General features: G+C 43.4%; 1 long non-coding RNA gene across 1 annotated transcript; it reads left to right on the plus strand.

Moving 5' to 3' along the window:
- Positions 1-413: 413 nt before the first annotated feature.
- Positions 414-13,183, plus strand: LOC311201489. Its single transcript, XR_014617864.1, has 3 exons — positions 414-492; positions 1,654-1,798; positions 12,631-13,183. It is a non-coding gene; the product is annotated as an uncharacterized lncRNA (long non-coding RNA).
- The last annotated feature ends 3,633 nt before the right edge of the window (positions 13,184-16,816 follow it).

Here is a 16,816-nt window from a genome sequence, read left to right on the forward strand (position 1 = left end):
GTTCATTCGCTCAGAAGAATGGTCCATAGACTAAGGGAATAATACCTGTATGCACATGTGTGCGTATACATGTGTACATACATATATGGGTGTCTGAAACAAGAAATGGTTGGATTTGGTCATGACGTAAATGGTATGGAATAAGGGGTGGATAATGTCCTGGTTTTGGTCAGGATGGAGTTAATTTCATTTGTAGCAGCAGATGAATGCTGTGTTTGAGAGTAAAATGGGAGTAGTGCTGATAACACCCTGATGTTTCTAGTTGCTGTCAGACAGTCAAGGACTTTCTCAGCTCTTCATGAGAAAGGAGGGGCGAAGCCAGGACAGGTGACCGAACTGACCAAAGAGAGTATTCCACGCCAGTTACGTCCTGCCCAGGATATCGGGGGCTGATGGGAGGAAGGCCTGGGGCGGCTCCGGGACGCGCGGTTCGTGGGGGACGGTCGGGTTCTGGGACGGCTCTGGGTGGCACGGCCTGAGTTGTATGGTTTGGTGAGAAACTGCATTGTGTATCAACAGCTTCATATATTTTGCTTTGAAGTCCTGTTAGTATTGTTACATTGTATCTTTCTGTTATCTTAGTAAACTATCCTTATCCCAACCCACGGGCCTCTTAATTCCTTGATCTTGGGGTTATTTGCCCCTTTCTCTTCCTTTTCCCTTCCCTTACTTCTCATCCCCCCCCCTTCCCTTTAATCTGCTCTTTTCCTTAAAGGAGCAGGCAGCTGCGTGGATCTTGGCCCTCAGCCGGGTGAAACCACGACAGACCCAAAGCAAATAAAGTATAAACAAACAAATAAATAAATAAATAAACCAAATTCCTATTTTTGGGGGCTCCTCTAAGCAGGTAGTAGAAAGGACAGGGAAGGTTTTGAAAGGGCATCTTTTCCAGTCTGTGACAAAGACAAGTAACCAACTCTGGGCAGTGTTGTGATACAGAAAGCAGTACCAGCAGTCCCAGCCACCCAATTCCTAGGGTTTTTTCAAAGCCTTTTCTCTGCCTATTGTGGTTTCATTCCAGTGGCTTCTCTTAACTTTGAGGAATTCCTTGCCTCCAAGCAATGCCCCTCATCTCCTCCAAGTGTCTCTCTTGCTTTACAGGATGCTTGGTAGCATCAGATTGTTACCGGTCCTGTCGTGCTAGCCAGCACCACCTTCTTGTTGTTTATACTCTGTGTGGTAAATTTTGTGGGAATAAACTTTGTATCTGCATATTCTTGTGCAGTACAGATCTGAACTCAGACACCGCAGGCCCTACCGTAACACACTAATAGTAAAAGCAGCAATAATAAAAGGTGCCAACATTTTCTATAGGAACCCAAATAAGCTGATCCCTGCTTGATGTGCTTTGTGGTTTAATGAACTAACAGCTCGTTTAACACTACTTTTAAAACTGGCATGGCTTACAGGACGGAGTATGAAATTCACATTCCTGCGGGATGTAATTTCAATGCACCATGCTTAGCTATCTAAATCACAGATCATCACAGAATCACAGACTGGGTTGGGTTGGAAGGGACCTCAGAGATCATCTAGTTCCAACGCCTCTGCCGTGGGCAGGGACACCCCTCCACTAGACCATCATCTTCACTGTCTGTTTCCACTTGGACGAGCAAGAGAGACTGACACGAGGGTTCTTTCTCTTTCTTATAGATCCTGTTATTGTCTGGCTCTGGGGCAGTGGCACTCGGTCCTGGGGAGCCTCAGAATCTGGATGACATGTCACCTGCCGATCAGTTTTCCTTTGTGCACTGGCCACACCAATGTGAAGGGGTCAAGGGCAGAATTCAGCACATTGGTAAGTTACTGCGTTATGCTCAAAATCTTCTGTAGGGGCAAAGAGGAAGTACCCCTTACATATAAATAAAGCCAAGAATTTATTGTTAGTACTAGTGAAATCTTAAAGAGACAGATCATTATTAGTCCAGAGCTAAGTGCTAACAGAAAAAAAAATAATAATGCCATTAAACCTGTTACGTGTATGCTTCACTCACAGCCTTTTCCTGGCTCCCCCTTCTGCTGCTCCTCCAGGTCCTAAGGCCAGCAGTTTCACTGCAGAGGTTCTGTTCTGGTGGAAGGGAAGGGTTGGTTGTTGGAAATTGTCAACATCTCAAGTCCTTTGCTGGGAGAAATGCATGTCTGTTGATGATTTCTTCTTCCTCACTCCAGGATGCAAAGAACTCTGGGGTCATTTTCACATGTTTGCCTGGTTCTCTTCCTTCATTGGTTCGCAGCTCCACGTTACATCTGAATTTACCCTATACAGCATTCTTTCATATGTTAGATATTATTTCTTTGGTGTCTTTGTTACCCTTAAAATGAGTTTTGTCCTATTCTAGGTTTGCATTTCTACACAGAACAACTGCTTGCTACTGCTGTCTGTGTGCCAACACCAAGGTACACAAAAGGAAAGCAAATTAGTTGTACATACCTGGTCAAACTGCTGTCCTGACTACATTAAGTGAAATAAGGCTGCAGGCAGATAAAGAAAAGTTCAGACAAAGCAAACCTGATTCACTCTGGTCAGCATTCTCCATTCTGGCCACAATTCATGCTGAGCCCTTCTGCTAGACAATTCAGGCAGCAAGTGGCCCAGGTGTGGCCAGAGATTCCCTGGCATCTGAGTCACTGCATCTGTATCCAAGATAACAGCACAAACAGGGCTTATCCTGAGGTCTCTGAGAGCCACCACAGTTTTGCTACAAATCTGCTTGACTTCTTACGCAGCCCTCTGGTCACATTGACACTGATACTCTGGATATAAAACTAAACCTTCGGGTGTTAAACTAAACCTTCAGCCCATAAACTAAATCCCATATCTGGGTTCTTCACTCGGTGTGCAAAGAGCCAGTCACACCCAGCTGAGATGTTTGTTTATTTCAGCTCTGGCCAGAACAGGGGGCCAGGCATCTAGCACTGGCTGTCACACCAAGAATGTCAGGCGTGTCTTTTTTATAACAACAAGATGGAGCTGACTGGTGTACTTAAACTTCCTCAATCACCTCTCACTCGTCATCAGCACGCATATGCACTTTACTTCATGTTTCAAACATTTGGGGAGGTCTAATTAGTGTTCTCATTATTCACAAGGGGGTGTACTCTTCAGTATTAAAATCAGTATGGGTGAGTTGAGGATACACTATTTCTTGATACTATTCCAAGGCTAGATGTATTTTATATATAATTACAATAGAGAAAGGGTAATTGATAGCAGTGCAAGAACGTGTAGGCTGAGCAGATGATACCCCTGTGAAGCATGATCAGCTCCTCCCCTGCCAGTGCTGACTGTGAGTGACTTCAGAATCAGTTGTGCAGGTGATTTTTGGACAGGTGGGCATCTATGTGTTATAAACAGCTGTGGTCCCACGGTCATTTGTTAGGGAATAGAATTTTGTACATTACTTTTTGGGGGTGGGGGGTGGAAATGTTAATAGGTTGGATCTGTCTCAACAAACTTCAGATGCCCAGAGTATAGAAATCAAAAGCTGAGCCTCACAACTGGTGCTGAACTGCAAGGCATTAAAAAAGAGACACAGGAACTTAATGCATCATCAGAGAACTAGGGCAAGGCTCACTGGAAGCAAAGAGGATGATGTTCTGTGAGAGGATTTAGGAGGGGAGGGAGCAGGTGTGTGAAGCAGAACTAAAAGAGTTCTAGGTGAAAGCGGGAGGTGTCATCTGGATAGATCACATCTCTTGCAGTAACCAAGCCTTCTCTGAGATGATGATGTCCACTTTCTGCAGGTGGCTGCAGGTCTGTAAAATTAAAATGTGGATCTGGAAGGCTGGCCTGTGGAAAGCACATTTACATCTCTATAAGCAGGGCTCCTACAGAAAACACATGCTGATGGCTGAAACGAATGCTGCAAAATCACCAAAGCTGGAAATGAAACAATGTTCATCTTTCAAAGCAGACAAACATCTGGCAGCCCTGACTCCTGTGGTCTTGTTGCAGACCAGCTAGGTACTGAGGTGTGCTGTGACTTTTTCTTGTCTGTTTACATCTCTGTCCTGAAAGCCACTGGGAAAGAGTCACTAGAGTTTAACAGGCTCTGTTTTGAAGAACTTTAGGATTAAGTCAGTTGGAAGAGTAATTAACATATCATCTTTAGAATTACAGTCCAACCAAACAGTGCAGAGCAATAGTTTTAATTTTCTCTATAGCTTAACCCAGGTCACTCAGAAGGTGATATTTTTGTTCCAAAAGCAGGCAGCTTTCTACCTGTCGGGTTCTGCAGTCCAGCTGAGTAAGCAAAGAGTCGAGGGGGAGGAGGAGGAGAAGGGCACCAGCTTTAAGCACAAGAAGTGTCGTGGCCATGTAAGCTGGTGTCAGCCACACATTGCAGAAACCCATTTCAGAGTGTTCAGGAGTTGTGTTGTCCTCTCATGCACGCAGGCAAGTCATCACACCGGTGTGAAAATGTCATCAGCATCAGGCTACCCCACTGCCAGCTTCTAATTTCATATGCAAGTGTAACCCCAGATTGAACAAAATGCTTTCACTGGAGGACAGCAAGACCTTTTATTTTCCTGATACCTGTTTTTCCTTGTTTTGCTGAGAATATACTGAAACATGAGGGTTTTTCCTCTTGTTTACTTTGTGTTTATTTCTCTGTTGCTTGCAATTACCAAAATATTAATCAAGATGTTTCCTGTAGAAAAGCAAAACAAACTTTTGTGAGTGCATTACTTTTAGGAAGCTTGTGGATGAACTTTAGCCAACAATAATAGTTCCTGTAAATCATTGCTTCCTGTTTGTGACATAAATACTGTAAGTAAACAACTGCAAAAGGGGAAAGTAGTACCAAGACTGTGTACTAAGAGTATGTAAAACAGAAGTGACCTCTGCAACTTTGCAAGACATGCAGATAGGCATTTCAGATGACTGGGCTGGTTGAAAAGCAGCATGATGTGGAGTTTTAGAGCCAGTTTTTGGAGATGGTAGCATGAAATGTGATGTAGTCAAACTCTGGTGAACACACTTGTGGTGAGGAAAGCGGCCACGGATCTCTTTATGTGCTCTGCCCTTCTCTGGAGGCATTTGTCCCTGGAGGATTTATAATGAGAACACGTGTTTGTGCAAAATCCAACAGTTCCAGTTAGTCCCACTGTCATCCAGAGTTTAAGCAAAGCTACAGGATTTTTTACTTACAGAGGCAAAGTCCAGACAGACTTTCCACTCGCTCAGCCCACCTGCAAGGTTGTAATCTCTGATGGAAGGGTTGCAAGGATGATGTCAACTTTTAATGTTTATCCACAGCTTGAAACATCTTCCCTGCTTTTGTTCAGTGCTGAAGAACCAAGCAGGATGTCCCACCGCTGCTGCTATGGTATTCCCAGGACTATGTTAGTTACAGGAGGTCAGCCAGAGTGGTTTGGATGAAAAGTCTCTTCTGCACGGTACGGACCAGTAGCAGAGGGTTGATGAAAGCAAGCAGCGTGGGGATGAGCAATGAGATATTTCTTTCCCCTATGCACCTTCTCCCCTGTGTTTTCTTATAACACTGCCTTTGGGGTTGAGTTTATTCATATGTGAATGTTAGATCCACATGGGCCCATTTCTTGGTGCTGGGTTTAAAAAACAATGTCAATGAAAACTTCAGAATTAAAATGGTAAATGGACTCTAAAGTTAGCAGCATTTTATGCTTAACACTGAGCATCTTGGCCTGTTAGTACTTCTCAGCCCTTTGTGCTTTCTTGCCCTGTGTCCTCTTGTTGGGGGGGCAGTAGGCCTGTGCATGGATGGGCACGTGACATGGGTCTGGCAGGTGTGCAGACTGGGAACTTGAGATAAATTTGCCTAAAACTCTGAGACTTTCCACTTTGTTTGCTAAAAATAACCTTGTTTGTGTCAAAACACCGACCATGTCAGCCAGTGGGATTGATTTCAGGTTTTGTTCTGATGTCCATAAGCACCATTTCCTTGTGGTCTATAAATGTTACCCGCAAGGCAGGTGGGTTTGCCTGAGGTCTGTGACTAAGCTGTAGATCGAGCTGCCACATGACTCTCATTCATAACTACTGCTTATTGCAAAACATCTGTGCGGGGTTTTCATCCCAGTCACTGGGATTAAATGCCCCATAATAAGATTCATTGAGATGACAGGATCCCTGTTGGGTAATTGTGATTTCAGGGGACTTTTGGACTCAGAAAAAGAATTAGAGGGGTGTAACGCTGCTTTAGACAGTCAAAGGCCAGACAAACACAGGAGACACTGTTAAGAGTATTGTTTCTCATCTGTTTAGTCTTTAAACCTGGTAAACTTGCTTAGTAATATGCATAAAAGAAACATCGAAGGACAAAGAAGGTTGGGGATGCCCTTGATATGCTTGAGAGGCATCATTACAGAACCCACACAAGAGCATTTGTTAAAGCTTAATTATTTCAGGGTCTGTACCAAACAATGGATTAGTATATTGCTCATCCAGAAAGACTTTTCACAGGCTGTAACTAGCCATTTAACAACCACCTTCTGTCCTCCCTTGTCTACTCCTGCCACTGTTCCTTGTTGTGTATTCCTTCCACTTATATCCCTCTGATGTTCAGTCCCTGTCATGACCTGATTTAACAAGTTAATCTGCTGGGAAACAAACCCAGCAAGAGGAATGATTGTTTTCTGCTGGCATAATGAGCTAAATCAGCTCACACAAGATTGTTTTTGAGCATCAGGGGACAGTTCAAAGGATGGAGGAAAACACTAGCTAGCAGCAGTGACCACAGAGGCAGAGTTTGGAGTGGGGGAGGCGGGATCAAAGGACAAAGGAAAAGAGGCTTTTTCCTTCAGTAGCGGGAAACCCTTAGGAGATCTCATCTGTCTGTGAAAACACAGTTTTAAGTGATTATTCAAACCTCCCTACTTTAAAAGTGACTGCATTTTAGAAATGAGTCACTAATTTAATCCACAACAAAGAGAAGAGTTTTCCAGCAGAGATCACTCGGGGTACAGAGCCCATCCCATCACGTGCCTGTTTTAGGAAAGGATGAGCATGCTCAGGACTGAACGTGGCTTTGGTTGCAGAAGAGCCTGATTCTGTGAGGGTATGCCTGCCAATACCTACAAACACCATGATATACCACAAAACTACTAGTTTCAAGTGGAACTTCACTAGGTCCTCTTCTGTAATATCTGTGCTGAAACACAGGCAAAGACATACTTCATGCAGTGAAATTGCATGAATCACATTCATGCGTGTATCATGCAGTGAATTAAAGGTGCTTTGGATGCTTGCAAAGCATGTCAGAGTGATACTGTTACTATGTAAAGAAAGTAAAGACAGTTTATCAAATGAGTTTGAAAGAATGGTACATGATTCCTGCCAGAATTTTCTTAGTTTTGTCTGTTTCATGATTATGTGTGTTTTCCCATGTGTACCTACTTCAGTGACTGATTAAGGGTATTAGATCAAAAGACTTACTAAAATACCTGTTGTTCTTGATGGAGGTCCTTAAAGGCATTCAGAAAAGGTGACCAGCCAGAAATACCACTGGTGCAGCAGAGTTTTTGACAGATGTCCATGTTGGAGCTATATGTAGCCTTTGACAGCACTTTGCTAATGTTCAGCCTAGAAATCTATATGGCCCTCAGATGTAAGAGGCACTGCTATTGTGGCCTAAAGAAGGCAAACTGTCACTTGGAAAGCGGTCACGTTTTTCGAGACAAGAAGCCTGAGAGGGGATCTGATCAATGTTTATAAATATCTGAAGTGTGGGACACAGGGGGAAACGGCCAGTCTCTTTTCAGTGGTCTGTGGGGACAGGACAAGGGGCAATGGCCTCAAGTTGGAGCACAGGAAATTCCACACCAATATGCAGAAGAACTTTTTCCCAGTGAGGGTGACAGAGCCCTGGGACAGGCTGCCCAGGGGGGTGGTGGAGTCTCCTTTGCAGATATTCAAGACTCGTCTGGACGCCTACCTGTGTGACCTGTCCTAGGGAGCTGCTTTGGCAGGGGGGTTGGACTTGATGATCTCTCGAGGTCCCTTCCAACCCCTACAATTCTGTGAATCTGTGAATATTTTGATGAGTAATAGTCTTTCTATATACATACACATTATAATTGTGTGGTCTTCATTAATGCTTTCATTGGTTCAACAGGTAGACCGGCACGTCCCAAGCTTTTTTTACATTTTATGCCAATCTTTCTTTTCAGAAGCCCCAACATCAGAAAAACAGTGGCAATTAATACTACTGAGAAAGCCTGGCTCTCCAGGTTCCCAGGCTAAAAATAAACAATCCAAACTGAGTAGGAAGCGTGGTTGCTTGTCAATATGATATGTTTGTGTCCAGGTTCATAAATATTTGCTGAACAGAACAGCATAAGGAATTCAGTCTTGAGCAGCTTACTTCCATATGTTTCTTCTGGCATTGTGATCATAATGTTTAATTACAACTCTTTTTCTTTTTTTTCCCCACTTTTTAACTATGACATTCCTTCATGAATCAAAATGGATGCATACTATTTTCTGTGCAGGAAAAAAAAACCCAACCAAAACATCAGGAGAACATTTTCACAGCATTGCTAAGGACTAAAGGCACGAAAGCAAAACTGCAAGAATCTTTCATCCCAGTAGAGATGCATTGTGCTCTCTTTTTTGACCAGAGCCTGATATATGACAGATTAATTCAACCAGTTTAACTTTGAACAAGCAATTTTGTCACCGAAAGCTGATGACCTAGAATACCATGTCCATTGCTCTTTATTGTCTATTTCATCTATCAATGAAGTGTCGAGGTGACAAGTCTGAGGCAGGAAAAAATGGTGAAGTTGTGTCTCGTGACTGTATTATCTGATGCACTGGGATCTCTCTGTCAAGGAATATGCCTTGAAGCTGGAGATTACAGCAGCTCTTTTTCAGTCTTCAAAACTACTAACACCTCACTCCCTCGACTGGCCTGTTTTGCTTCCAGGTTCATTTGAACAAGATTTTTACCGAGTCCCTGGGAACATTTCCTATTGTGTTTTCCAGTGGAGTGCTGTGAAGAGTAAGGGAAAGGTCACGGGGTGTTCTAAGGAAACATTTTTTTTTAATTAACTTTGGGATCATTACCAAGCCCCAGCTCTGAAATATTTGTGCTGTCAATGTTTGTAAAGGTGCATCATGCCCCTTCTTATCACTCAGAGTATGTGATTTGGTGCTCCACACTGGCTGGCCTAGCAGCTCCTGTGGGATTACGTTTATTGAAAGGTCGTCGTCAGAACAGTTGGTATGAGATCTAAACTGTTGTAAAAATATCACTTCTCCATTACTGCTGTTCAGCATCCCACGTAAGTGTTTCAAAAACGTGACAAACATTTGGAAATCCTTGATTAAAACATTGTAGTCTGATGTTCTGTTCCTAGTTTTGTGAAAAGGAAATTAACTTAGCATGCTGAGCACCCAATAGTTTGCAAAGCAAACACAAGCTGCCGAGTTTCCCCAGCTTTTTAAAATCAGGCCAAAAGCTGGATGCCTGTCTTGCCTTCCACTTGGAGAGCTAGGAAGAGGGAAAAGCTCGATCTTGACATGTTAACTCTTTTCCCACCTATTACTGAACCCTTACCAAGCTTCCCTGATCCTAACCTAGCATATATTCCTCAAACAAGCCACAAAGTGCCTGATCATAAAGATGATAATACCTTTTTGTCTCTCAATCTTTTGGAATTTAATACTTCACTTGTGTTTCTAGTCTGTTTCACAGACTTAATGCATTGAAACTCAAGATATTTCAGCTACTTGCCCCAGTGGAAAAATGTAAACATTATATGTTTGTTTAATTCTTAAAATAGAAAACCTAATAAGGCATTTTTTTCCCTATAATTTCAAACCTCAGTAAAAAATATGTCCCACAAAGTAGAGAGTTCTTTGGTGGGATTTCACTCAGTCCCAGCATATGAAGAGCTAATTTCTCTTAAGTTTAAACAGTTGTTCATCATGTTGCTATAATCTGCTTTACTGATTGTGAGCAGCTTAACTGGAGAAAAACTGATCCTGAGGCAAAGTCCAGGGAGGTGAAAAAATACTTGCTCCTATTGGCAGTAGGGTACATGTGTTTGTAGTAATGTGTTCGTTTGCTCCAGAGAAACTGGAGGAGAAATCATTCCTTGAAGACAAACAAGGCAGGAAAAATCCCATGGAAAACTGGGTTTGACCAGAACAGTACAGACAAAAGGAAAGAAGGAAGTGTGGAGGCTAGGGAAACAGAATTGGAGGACTTGTGCCATTGCAAGCACCAGGAAATCAGGTGATGATTTAGGTATTAAAGTGAGCAAGTAGCTCACTGTGAGTATCTTCATATGGAGCAGTGAGGACAAATACAGTTTGTACCCATGTGAAAACAGGAGGGGAAACTCTCTTGACTTCTTTGTAGAACTTTTTTGATACTGAATTACTTTGACTACTTCTGGTGTCATTGTTATTAAAAATAAAAAAGAAGAATGCAAAAGAGAACCTTTCAAACTATTTAAAATCTTGAGACAACCTCTAGTTGTGAGTTCAGCCACTTTGTGATGAAATGAGGCTTTATGGGATTAAAACTGTCTCCTAAAATCATAGAACAATGTGGATTGGAATGGGCCTTTAAAGACCATCTAGTCCAATCCTCCTGCAATGAGCAAAAACCTGATCAGGTTGCTTAAAGCCCCAGTCAACCTTGAATGTTTCCAGGGCTGGGGCATCTACCACTTCCCTGGGCAACCGGCTCCAGTGTTTCACCACCCTCATTGTAAAAAAGTCTTCTTTATATCCAGTCTAAATCTAATAAGGCTCTTTTTTTTTTTTGTCCCTATAATTTCAAACCTCAGTAAACAATATGTCCCACAAAGTAGAGAGTTCTTTAGTAGGATTTCACTCTCTTTCAGTTTGAAACCACTGCCCCTTGTCCTATCACAACAGGCCCTATTAAAAAGTTTGTCCACATCTTTATTTTAAGTCCCCTTTAAGTATTGCAAGGCCACAATAAGGTCTCCCCAGACCCTTCTCCTCTCCAGGCTGAACATGCCCAACTCGGCTTTTCCTCACAGGTTTTTCCTCACAGCCCTCTGGTCATCTTTGCAGCCCTCCTCTGGTCTCCAAACACTCCAAAAGGTCTTTCTTGTGCTGGGGCCTCCAGATCTGGACACAGTACTCCAGATGGGGTGTCACCAGAGCTGAGCAGAGGGGCAAAATCACCTCCCACAACCTCCTGGTCATGCTTCTTTTGCCGCAGCCCAGGATATGTTTGGCTTTCTGGGCTCTGAGCACACGTTGCCAGGTCATGTCCAGCTTTTCAGTACCTCTGAGTCCTTCTGAGCAGGACTGCTCTCAATCCCTTCATTCCCCAGTCTGCATTGATAAACGGGGGTTGCCCTGGTGGCATTCTTCAGTAGAGCAGCTCAGAGCAATAGAGATGACCTCAGTCCATGAAAAAGAAATCATGAGAAGCTGTGACTGCAACTAATAACAGCCAAATTTGCATCACAAATAAGAGAAGCATGTTTTGGCAGGGAGTCAGAACCCCATTAGTGCAAACTCTGGGAGATGTGGTGAGCTCTCTGCCTCCCATCGGTCAAACACACATCCTAGAACAGGATCCATGGAAAACTGGATGAAATTTCTAGCCTATCTTTCATGGTAGGTAAAACAAATTATGAAATGATCTGCAGTTCTCTCGGGCCCTAAAAACCCTGGTTTTCATAAACTTACAGTTTCAATATTTCACATGAAAACACAATAGGATTCTTATAGGAATGCAGAGTTTATTTGATCCAGGAGTTGAAGGACAGGATTCAGTAGAATTTTTGGTAGGATTTTAACAGAAAATATTGTTGTGGACAGAGCACCAAAACCCCACAGAATCTGTTGTGCTTAGTGTCAAACTTTGACTTCGCAGATACCCACAAATCCATAAAACAGTTTTCTCTCAAGCATGCAAAACCAGCAAGTTAATCTATGAAGAAAGTAGCAAAATAGGAATGACCTGAATAGAAAGCTGCGTGTCCTCACCTCACCTCACCTCACCATGCCATAAGTCAGCGTTCACTGATTTTTGCCATTGCTGTTACTCATTCCAATAAACACCTGTGAGCAGCGTTAGTTAGAGCATCGTGTCACTTACTAAAATTTCTCGCAGCTCATATTATTGCCAGAACTTTGCAAAGCAAATAATACATTTATTTTCAGCTCTCACATCTCCTACACAGATAAACAAGCCTCGTGAAATTCTGAGAATTACAAAAAGAAATAAGAAAAAAAAAAAAAGAATTCTTCTCACTGAAATAAGAGCTTTAAAATCTTTTCCAGATGTCATGTCAGCAAATTACACAGAACAGTACTTCAGCTGTTATTTTCATGAGCAGAGATCTAGAATTCCTCAATGAGGACCAGATGAGAAATATTTTTAAATAGCCATATGCATTATCTGTGGTATTATATAAATCTGTGGGCTTTACGGATTCATAGCGAGCTATCACAGATCAGTTAAACAGAGGAGTGTGAGAGCATATTACTTGTTCTCTGCCTACATTAAGGATACTGGAATTTATTCTCAGGCCAGTCCTTACTCACGTGATTTTCAGGCTTTGGGTGCTGAAAATCTAACAGTCAGGCTGTAGCAGTGTGTTTTAGCAGTGACTTTGTGCTTGGCTCTGAATTTCCTTTCTGATTTTTCTCAGACGTGCATCCAGAGCTATTCCACATTATGACTACTTCGGTTTTTGTCTTGGAGAACTTAATCAGGAAAATGAAAAAAGAAAAAAAAAAGAATAAAAGAAAAGAAACAAACAAAGAAAACCAAAACACAATGAAGTAGCATGGTAGCTGGAAAACTAACAGATGAATACTTGGCTTGCGAACAGGTTTGTAGGAAGGATGTCTCTGTGATAGGGGAGGACTGGATTAATTGATTAAGGCTATCCTGTGTTCTTAATGTATGTTTTTAACTCCACATAAATATAATTGGAACGTTTCCCCATGTTTTGCCCTGCCTTCTTTGTTTTGGCCAAGCAGGCTAAGCATTACAAAATTCAGTATCAAATGCACAAAGCCCATCTTTGCTTAGAATAAAAGGAGCTTTAAAATGTTGTAGATACTATTTGTGTACAAGGGCGGTGCCTCCACATTACACTGTCAGACCCAGTTCCTCTCACCCTTGGCTCACAGACCTCACTGGGTAGTTTCCTGCCTCACGGCACCCTGCGGATGAGTCACCTGCAGCGCAGCACTAAAGCCAACCACAGCTAACCTGGTCCACGGCTGGTCAGCGAGTTGGATCTGCCAGGTCTGGTTATCCTGAGAGAGAGGTCTGGGGCCTGGGCTGCAGCAGTGATTTTGCCACTTGAGGAGATGTGGTCTTCACCTGCCATCAGTGCCAGGGCCGTGCCTGTCACGCCAGCTGATGCGCTGGAAATCCGTGCCTTGAGAAAGAGGACAGGTGAGCAGCCTGCAGTACGGAGGGAGGGGGAGCTGATGTGGTGGAGGTAAGGCGGCTCTCCCCCTCTGTCAGCCTCTAAGCATGGGCAGAAGTCACTACAGCTGTACTAGTGGGACAGGTGGCCCAGTTTAGCCCAGTTTAGGAGCATTTTAAGTACAATGCAGTTAGGTGCATTTCAGTGTTATCACTTACTGAGGGCTCGCCTGCCGAAGAGGAGATTAATATCAAATCTACCTTTTAAAACATTTTTTGCAGTCTTTTGGTGACTTTAAACCCCTTTCTTCTGCAGCTGCAGCTGTTTGTTCGTAGACATTGTGTACTATACCCAAGGGTAAAAATGTAACAGATCACGTTCCTCTAGGCTTTCCTGGAAATGATCCTTTTGGGAAAAAAAAAAAAAAAAAAAAAAAAAAAAAGAAAAAAAATCCTGGCTCTTAGTATTTTGTTACTGTGCTTTTTAGATCTGGATTGAAGTACTATCCCACAGCCTCGAAAACACTTCACATTCCCTTTTTCTCCCTCCTACTGCTCTTACCAGCAGGGAGTATAGGTGAAGGCAGGTGATTTTAAATATATATATGCATATATATATATATATATATGAGAGAGAAGAAACAATTTCTAGCTGGAAGGTTGCCATCACACCGGTACTTTCCATCTACTGCCTGAAGGAAGCAGCACCAATGCTCAGGAGGCTGCCACGCTACTTAACTGCCTGTGCCTTGTCCTCACATGACACCTCACCCCGCTGTGAGCACCAGCAGCTGAGCAGCTCATGAACAGGTACCCAGACAAGACCGGTCAGGTGGCACCGGCTGTTCTTCTCTGCCACTCCAACCTGCCCTGCTTGACCAGTGGAGCTCGACATAGTGCTCCTGCTCTGGAGATGTCTGTTACGACTCTAATCCAGTGTCATCTGAATGTCAAATACGTGCTTGCCTTGGAGCAGACACTAGGGCTGAGAACATGTTCTTCAACAGAGCTGCATGCTTACCAAAACACGGTAACCACGTGGCCTTTGGCACCTTCATGTCCCGATTTCCAGTTTTATGCAGAGTGGAATAACTTCACTGGGTATTGCCTCGAGTGTCTTTATCTAAAAACAGTCTTTATTAGGTGACAGATGGGGAAGAGGAGGTGGGCATTTGAGTTAAAATCTGCTCAATATGATTAATTTCTTAATCCTCACAACCAGTCATCTGAGCAAATGGCTTGATACCCAGCAATGTCTGCTTACTGTAACTCTACTTAATGCATCAGCCTCAGCCAGTTATTGAGACTGAACTGAACAAGACAAACTGTGGATGTATCGTTGTGTTGAAAGACAGCATCAGCAGTGTCTCCAAGTCAGCAGAGAAGACATTACAGTATTTAAAAGGTTTCTCTGTCATTTTCCTATTTGAAATACAATAAAGAATAGGATTTAATTCTGTTTTGTGGGTTTCTTGGTCTAGCTATCTCAAGGTACTGCAGGACACACAACAGATAGCAGCAGTACAGAATCACAGAATTGTAGGGGTTGGAAGGGACCTCAAGAGATCATCGGGTCCAACCCCCCTGCCAGAGCAGCTCCCTAGGACATATTGCACAGACAGAGGTCCAGACGGGTCTTGAATATCTCTGGAGAAGGAGACCCCACCACCTCCCTGGGCAGCCTGTCCCAGGGCTCTGTCACTCTCACTGTGTAAAAGTTCTTCCACGTGTTGGTGTGGAACTTCCTTTGCTCCAACTTGCAGCCATTGCCCCTTGTCCTGTCTTCACAGACCACTGAAAAGGGGCTGGCTAATTCCCCCTGCATTCCATGCTCAAGATACTTATAGACATTAATTAGATCCCCCCTTAGTCTTCTCTTCTCACTAGTGCTAGTACAGTGCTAGTACACTAGCACTGCTGGAAAGCTTCATGTTCAGCAGCAGCTGATATGCTGTGGCAGATACAAGAACAGTTTCATGGAGCTTCCCAGGTGAGACACTAGAGGTCTGGAGGCTCATTAACCCCTTTGTGAACAGTTCATAGAAAAGAGCTTGGAAAATCTCATCCCAATGACAAAGGATAATGACTCTGACCTTCTGCAGTTACTGGTGGGAGAGGCTCTAGCCATCCAGACATTGCTTGTCATACGTTATGACGTATGCTCTGTCTCTGTGAAATACTGGAATTAACCTTTCCGAGGTGGTCATAGAAAATCATATTGCCAGAGCAGTAAAACCAGGTGTCCTGGTTCTGGCCAGGCCAGAGTCAACCTCCCCAAGCAGCCAGCCCAGGAAAGCTGAGTTCTCCCTGGCTGTTTTCCACACCACCTGACATCACTCCCCCATATAAGGGGCTGGTTGGGGAAGGGTGCTCTGGGGTGCTTCTAGGGCAGCCTGAGTGTGGATGGGATATTGGTCCTTGTGTTTTGCAGTACTCAGTACTTGAGGGAGCTAGCTGTGTGAGAAATTATTTACTGTGATCCTGATGATCTGCAGCTGCCCACTGACCCTGATGAAGTCCAATGTTCCCAACCCATGTGGTCTAAGTTTTTGTGGACTTTACCAGCATCGTATGCCACCTTGGTGTCCAGGTACTGGGATAGATGGCCTAAACCAGTATGGCCATGCACGTGCTCTTACCGTACCTGGGTAATATGTTTTTGGTCACAGCCACATACCTGTAGGGTTTGCATTTTCTTAATGTCTGTAACATTGTAAAGACCCTTGGGATATGAAAAATACGCCACTTTAAGACAGTTATTCAGTTTTGTCTCCTTTAAATTTCCTAGCAGTTGAGGACTGCCCAGTAAGCAAGTCAGTGGGCTTCCTCTCTCTACCTCATCTCTGTGGCTACAGCATATGCCATTTAAATCCATATTTCAGAACCTATTGCTGCAAAATCAGGACCATCGAGTTTTGAGCATTTCAGAGGAGCTGAGTTAGAATTGCCAGTAATAAATAAAACCTAATTTATTTGTATCTGCAAGAACAAAGGATGGGCCAAATACCTAAAATACTTAAAACATATTGCTGGAAGGAAAGAGCATGTGCACTGTATGAGATGAGGGGAATAATTATATAGCATTATAGTGAGACAAATGCAGTAACAAAGAAAAAAAATTAGACACATAGGCACAGGTCATCATTACAAGCCCTCCCAGGGACAAGTGGGTCAGCTTTTCCTTCCTGAATGACAGAAAAGTGAGTGGCGTGAAGCCAAACTGCGTGACCACCTCTCCTGAGAGCACAAACATACCTCCTGCCACTGCATGCTTTGTCACTGGAACAGAGGTCTCACCTTGGTGGTCTCTACTTATCCCTCAATTTCACAGTCAGCAGCCCCAGGACTACATGGCAGCTATTATATGAAGCCTAAGGCTTCTTTTTGTGTCCCGGCTACTCACCACATTCAGCTCAGAAGTCGTGGCCTGCTGGCCTTTACTTGCTGCAAGCCTT

The sequence above is a fragment of the Gallinula chloropus genome, assembly GCF_964237585.1.
Source record: "Gallinula chloropus genome assembly, chromosome: 1".
Lineage (NCBI taxonomy): Eukaryota > Metazoa > Chordata > Aves > Gruiformes > Rallidae > Gallinula > Gallinula chloropus.